Source organism: Microtus pennsylvanicus, unplaced genomic scaffold, assembly GCF_037038515.1.
Source record: "Microtus pennsylvanicus isolate mMicPen1 unplaced genomic scaffold, mMicPen1.hap1 Scaffold_56, whole genome shotgun sequence".
Lineage (NCBI taxonomy): Eukaryota > Metazoa > Chordata > Mammalia > Rodentia > Cricetidae > Microtus > Microtus pennsylvanicus.
The window spans coordinates 164,720-172,083 of NW_027460990.1; positions in this window are offsets into that span (position 1 = coordinate 164,720).

A 7,364-nucleotide genomic window follows, 5' to 3' on the forward strand; every position below is an offset into this window, starting at 1 on the left:
GCTAGTTCCAGGACAGGCTCCAAAACCACAGAGAAACCCTGTCTCGAAAAACCAAAAAAATAAAAATGAAAATAATAAGAATAAAATAAAATGTTAAAAAAAAAAGAAAAATTCTGATTTTGATATCATTTCCAGGAATACTGATGCAGTGAATTATTTGGAACATTTTCACTTCCGACAGAAAAAAATAAAAATGTCATTTTATTGATTTCTTTTAGAGGGTCTCTTTCCCACCAGGATGGTTTGCACTTGCTGGGTTGTTGAAGATGATCTCCTGATCCTTGTATTCCCAGTTCCTGAGTGCTGCCGGCAGGACAGACATGGGCTCACTATACACTCGAGTTTTTGACGCAGTACTGAGAACCTGGAGCCCAAAGGACAAGGCTTCAGCTTCCCCTGCCCCTCTGACATAGGCCAGATACATAAATGATTACCCAGATTTTATTTAAATCTCTCAGTGTGGCTTGTGTATGTGGGGGAGACAGGGAAGGTATCACATTTCAAAACATTTTCATAACTGCACTTAGCACTGTATTCTTTTCCATTTATTTTACTTTTATTTGAGAGTGTTTCCAATTGTGTGGGACTTAGTTAAATTTCAATTTCTTAAGGAATTTTTTTATGATTTTCTTAACTTTATTTTATGTGCAATGGTCTGAAGATGTCAGATCACCCAGAAACTGAATTTACAATCACTATGAGCTGCCATGCAGGTGCTGGGAATTGAACCCAATTTCTCTGGAAGAGCCGCGAAACTAGCTCTCCAGGCTCTTCTTAATTTAAAAGTTTATTTATGTGTCTCTGGGTGTGCCTGTGCCTGTGTTTGGTTTGTGTGTGTGTTGGGGGGGGTTGTGTGTGTGGGGGTGGCTTTTGACCTCACCAGACAAAGGCATTCAAGAGCACTGGCTCCATATTTAGCAGAAACAGGATCATTGGGAGTTTTAGGACAGCCTGGTCTAGAAGAAAGGAGCTAGTTTTAACAACAGTCTCCAAAGCAGCAGAGAAACCCTGTCTCATAAAGCAAAACACAAAACCAAACATATTTGAGAGAGAGAGAGAGAGAGAGAGAGAGAGAGAGAGAGAGAGAGAGAACAGCTAGGGCTGTTACACAGAGAAACCATGCCTCAAGAACTAACTAATAAAAGAAGGGGGAAAAAAGCAAGAGAGCAAGAAAGCAAAAAAATCAAGCAAGCAAGCAAGAAGGAAAGCTAGAGAGAAACCCTGTCTCAGAAAACAAAAAAATAAATAAATAAACTAATAAATGAAATGAATGGATAGATAGATAGATAGATAGATAGATAGATAGATAGATAGATAGATAGATGATAAAACACCTCCAAGATCAGGGAGACCAAAGCAGGCAGATCACGGTGAGTTTAAGGCTACTTTGTTCTGCAGATTGAGATTCAGGACAGGCAAAGTGACACAGAAAAACCCTGTTTTCAAAAAAAATGTGTTTAGTGTACGCCTTTAATGCCATCACTAGAAGGCAGAGGCAGGCGGATCTCTGTGAGTCTGAGGCCAGTCTTGTTTACAAAGTGAGTCCCAGGGCATACAAGGATACACAAGGAAACCCCGTGTTGCAAACCCACAAATAAACAAACAGATAATAACAATAAAAATATTTGAGAGTTCAAATAATTGACCTCATCCACAATAAAAAAAATATAAAAATAAAAATATCAAAAGCATTTGAACGGGGGCTGGAGAGATGGCTCAGCGGTTAAGAGCATTGCCTGCTCTTCCAAAGGTCCTGAGTTCAATTCCCAGCAACCACATGGTGGCTCACAACCATCTGTAATAGGGTCTGGTGCTCTCTTCTGGCCTTCAGACATACACACAGAAAGAATATTGTATACATAATAAATAAATATTTATTTTTTAAAAAAAAGCATTTGAACGCATCGGCACAGGAGACCACTTCCTAAATCTAACTCCAGTAGCACAGACTCTGAGAGAAACAAAATTAATCAATGGGACCTCGTGAAACTGAAAGGCTTCTTCTGTAAAGCAAAGGACATGGCCAACAAGACAAAACGACGGCCTTACAGAATGGGCAAAGATCTTCACTAACCCCACATCAGACAGAGGTCTGATCTCCAAAATATACAAAGAACTCAAGACATTGGTCATTTCAAGAACAAATAATCCAGTTCACAACATGGAGGTACAGACCTAAACAGAGAACTCTCAACCGAGAAATCTAAAATGGCTGAAAGACACTTAAGGAGATGTTCAACACCCTTAGTCATCAGAGATATGTAAATCAAAACAGCTCTGAGATTCCACTTTATACCTGTAAGAATGGCCAAGATCTAAAACACTGATGACAACTTATGCTGGAGAGGATGTGGGGAAAAGGGAACACTCCTGCATCGCTGGTGGGAATGCAAGCAGGTACCGCCCCCTTTGGATGTCAGTGTGGCGATTTCTCAGAAAATTAGGAAACAACCTTCCTCAAGACCCAGCAATACCACGTTTAGGTATATATGTAAAGGATGCTCAATTGTGCCACGAGGACATGGGCTCAACTATGCTCATAGCAGCATTGTTTGTCATAGCCAGAACCTTGGGAGAGGGTTGAAGGGGAGGCATGGAAAGAGAGGAAAGAAAAACGTAGAGCTTAACAAAAATAAATAAAAGAAACAAAGGCGGGTAGTGGTGGCACATTCCTTTAATCCCAGCACTTGGGAGGCAAAGGCAGGTGGATCTTTGTGAATTTGAGGCCAGCCTGGTCTACAAGGGTTAGTTCCAAAGCTACAGAGAAACCCTGTCATGAAAAACCAAAAATAAATAAATAATTAGGCATGGATTGTTTAAAAAAAAATCAAACGCAAACCAAGTAGAAATAACTACTTTCAGTATGCCATTCAAGAATTAGGGAACCCTTTATCCCAGCATGTGGGAGACACAGGCAGAAGGACATCTGTGAGTTAAAATCCAGACTCATCTACCAAGTGAGATCACAAGACTCGTGCACTGTCTCATAGGTCCTAAATTCCCATGATCCAGTTTCTAGGACCAAGGAGACAGTTTATAATGTCTCCTTCTTCTTTCCTTCCTTCCTTCCTTTTTTTTGGGGGGGGGTGGTGTTTGGTCAAACTTTTATATATGTTTTTTTTTTATTTGGGTTGGGGGCCTCTCTATAAAGCCTGGGAATTCACAGAGGTCCACCTGCCTCTGTCTCTTTGATGATAGAATAAAAGATGTGCACCACAATAACCAGGATCAGTTTCTTGTACATTTAGTTTAATTTCAAATTTTGTTTGTATCTCTTGGTCTGCACCAAGTGTGTCCCTGTGGGGGTGGGGGGGCAGGGAAGTTGTCCTATTTTAGAACATTTTATTTTACTTTTATTTGAGACAGTCTTTCCGGTTGTGTAGAACTTATTTTAATTTCAAATTTTTAAAGAATTTTTTTATGATTTATTTAACTTTATTTTATGTGCAGTTGTGTGAAACTGGATTTACAATCACTTATGAGCTGCTGCCTTGTGGGGGTTACATCTCAGGAGCACAAGAACCCAATCTGTGCTGTACTCCCTGTCACCAAAAGAGGTCACTAGATCCCCACCATGTGGTTTCTGGACATTCCAGAAATTCCATCTCTCCAGTTCTCATTCTTTCATTGTTCCTCCTGCATGCCTGCATCTAGTGAGAGAGTGGGCACCGTTCCTCCCTGCTTCTGTGTGTCTGTGTCTGTCACGTCCTGGATAGCCAGAGTGCCCGCCACCTACGCCTGAGATAGATGTGGCCGGCAGCCCTGGGGCTGGGGGAAAGGGAGAGAGTGGGTTCCCTGGAGAGCCTTGGGCAGAGGCTCTGTGGATTCCCTGCAGGAGGCCTCACCGCCTCTGAGGAGCCCATGGGGGAGGGGGAAAGGGAAGGTCAACCAGACAGTCCTGCCTGGCTTTTGCTTTGCTTTGCTTTGTTTTTGTTTTGGTTTGTTTCCAGGTACAGCTGTGACCAGGTCTGGATCCAGGACAGACTCCAAAGCTAGAGAGAAATCCTGTCTCAGAAAAAATAAATAAATAAATGAATGGATAGATAGCTAGATAGCCAGACACACACACAGAGAAAGAGAGAGAGAGAGAGAGAGAGAGAGAGAGAGAGAGAGAGAGAGAGAGATGATAAAAACACCTCCAAGATCAGGGAGACCAAGGCAGGCAGATCACTGTGAGTTTAAGGCTCCCTTGTTCTGCAGATTGAGATTCAAGGCCAGGCAAAGTGACACAGAGAAACCCCGTTTTCAAAAAAAAAAAAAGGTGAGAGCTGGAGAGAGATGGCTCTGTGGTTAAGAGTTCTGACTGCTCTTCCAGAGGACCCAGGTTCAATTCCTTACCACCCACATGGCAGTCAACAGCTGTCGGTAACTCCAAGATCGGACACCCTCAGATAGACATACATGCAGGCAAAACACCAATGACAATAAAATCAAAATAAATAAATTATTAGGAAAATAAATATATAGAAAAGGTGTTTAGTGCATGCCTTTAATCTCAGCACTAGGAGGCAGAGGCAGATGACTCTCTGTGAGTCTGAGGCCAGTCTTGTCTACAAAGTGAGTCCCAGGGCATACAAGGGTACACAACGAAACCTTATGTTGAACAACCACAAATAAGCAAACAAATAGAGAGATAATAACAATAAAAATATTTGAGAGTTCAAATAATTGACTTCATCCACAATAAAAGAATATAAAAATAAAAATATCAAATGCACTTGAACACATTGGCACAGGAGAACGCTTGCTAAATAGAACCCCAGTAGCACAGACACTGAGAGAAAAAGAAAAAAAAGAAAAGAAAAAAAAGAAAAAAAAACAAAAAAAAAAAACAAAGAAAAAAACTAAAGAGAGAAAAAAAAGGAAAAAAAGAAAAAAAAAGAAGAAAAAAAGAAAAAAAGAAAAAAAAGAAAGAAAAAAAAAGAAAAAAAAAACAGACACTGAGAGAAACAATTAATAAGTGAGACCTCCTGAAACTGAAAAGCTTCTGTAAAGCAAAGAACATGGCCAACAAGACAAAACGACGGCCTTACAGAATGGGAAAAGATCTTCACTAATCTCCAAAATACACAAAGAAGTCGAGAAATTGGTCATCCAAAGAACAAATAATCCAATTTTAAAAAATGGAGTACAGACCTAAACAGAGAACTCTCAACAGAGGGATCTAAAATGGTTGAAAGACACTTAAATGTTGGGTCGAGGGGGGGGGGTCATGCAAAGATGAGAACACCACCAAGTCTAATAAACCAAAAACAAACTTAAAAATACAAACACACCGCGAGTCACAGAAGCTTATCAGCTAGCTGAGACCACAGGCAGAGTTTGGGCTTCTGACACTGTGGCAAAAGGCCGGTTTCTGAAACCCATTTTTATAGTAGGGGCATCGCAGGGCAGTGGTGGCGCAAGCCTTTAATCCCAGCACTCGGGAAGCAGAGGCAGGCGGATCTCTGTGAGTTCGAGACCAGCCTGGTCTACAGAGCTAGTTCCAGGACAGGCTCCAAAGCCACAGAGAAACCCTGTCTCGAAAAACCAAAAAAAAAAAAAAAAATATATGTTTCTCTGGATGTGCCTCTGTGTGTGTGTGTGTGTGTGTGTGTGTGTGTGTGTGTGTTGTGTGTGTGTGTGTGTTTATGGGGTGGCTTTTGAACTAACCAAGATGACTGGTTCCATATCTGGCAGAGAGGCAGGTGGATCTCTGGGAGTTTGAGGCCAGCCAGCCTGGTTGACAAGAGCTAGTTCCAAAGACAGGCTCCAAAGCAACAGAGAAACCCTTCCTTGAAAATCAAAACAAGAACACAAACCAAAAATAAAATAAAACATAAATTAAATGAGTGTGAGAGAGAGAGAGAGAAGAAATGTTGATTTGTTGATTTACAGACAAGAAATAAGAAAATACAAAACCATAATGTTACCAAGATGACAGCCTGGTTTATATAGTGAGTTAAAGGTATTATACAGAGAAACCCTTCACCAAAAATAATAATAATAATAATAATAATAATAATAATAATAAAAGAAGAAAACAGAAAAAAAAACAAGTAAGGAAAAAGAAAGGAAGGAAGGAAGGAAGGAAGGAAGGAAGGAAGGAAGGAAGGAAGGAAAAAACAGGTGTTTTCCTTTTTTTCTTTGTTTATCTCAGGTTATTTTATTTTAATTTATTTTTTTAATTGCAGCAGCGGCAGTATATTTTGGGCAGCACATTTCTTTATTCTCAGTTCTCAGCCCTCAGAAATCAGGAGAGGCAGAAACAGGCAAATCGCTGTGAGTTTGAGGCCACCTCGTTCTGCAGTGTGAGTTTTAGGACAGGCAAAGCGACAGACACAGAGAAACCCTGACTTAGGGGGGGAAAGTGTGTTTAGTACAGGCCTTTAATTCCGGCACTAGGAAGCAGAGGTAGAGGCAGGGGCAGCTAGATCTCTGTGAGTCTGAGGCCAGCCTTGTCTACAAAGTGAGTTCCAGGGACACAGGGAACCTCTATGTAAAAAAAAAAAAACACAAATAAACTAATAATAATCATCATCATCATCATCATCTAAGAGCTCAATTAATTGACTTCACCCAAAATTCAAAAATAAAAAAAGAGTGTGTCTGACTGATCAGTGAAAGGACTATGTGGGCCAAGGGGCTGCCACAATTATGGCTTGGTGAGAGGGAGAAACTGAGGGAGGGAGGGAGGGAGGGAGGGAGGGAGGGAGGGAGGGAGGGAGGGAGGGAGGCCTGCTTTCTTAGGGTTCTTTTTCAGTAGTTGTGTTTGTACAACCCCACACACCACTTCTCATACTAAATACCGAGTCTGAGAAAATTAAAACAGCTGTGGAAAATTCCCACTTGGATGTCTGTTCCTGCCCTGTAAAACAAGAACCACAACAAAAATATCCATATCTAAGCAGGCCAATTAAGTTGTAGCCTCACCCTTTAAAGGTTCTAGCTGTTGGGAAGGGCTGGTGACCTTGAACTTTACTAGTCTCTGAAATCTGCCTTCTCACTTTTACCAGGTGCCCTCAGGGGCCAGGAGTGGAGGCCAGGGCCCCTGCTACAGGAGATTTCCTAGATCACCTACAGGCTCTTAGGATTCCTGGGCCTGCTTAGAGAAAGACACACGACACGTGAGACGCAGAGAAAAAAATTTTCTGAGACAAGGATTCTCTTAGCTTTGGCACCTGTCCTGGAACTGTAGATGACCAGGCTGGCCTCAAACTCACAGAGATCTGCCTGCCTCTGTCTGCCACAGAGAAAATTACAACAGCCATGGAATAATATGAAAAATTCTGATTTACGCCAGGCAGTGGTGGCGCACGCCTTTAATCCCAGCACTTGGGAGGCAGAGGCAGGCGGATCTCTGTGATTTCGAGACCAGCCTGGTC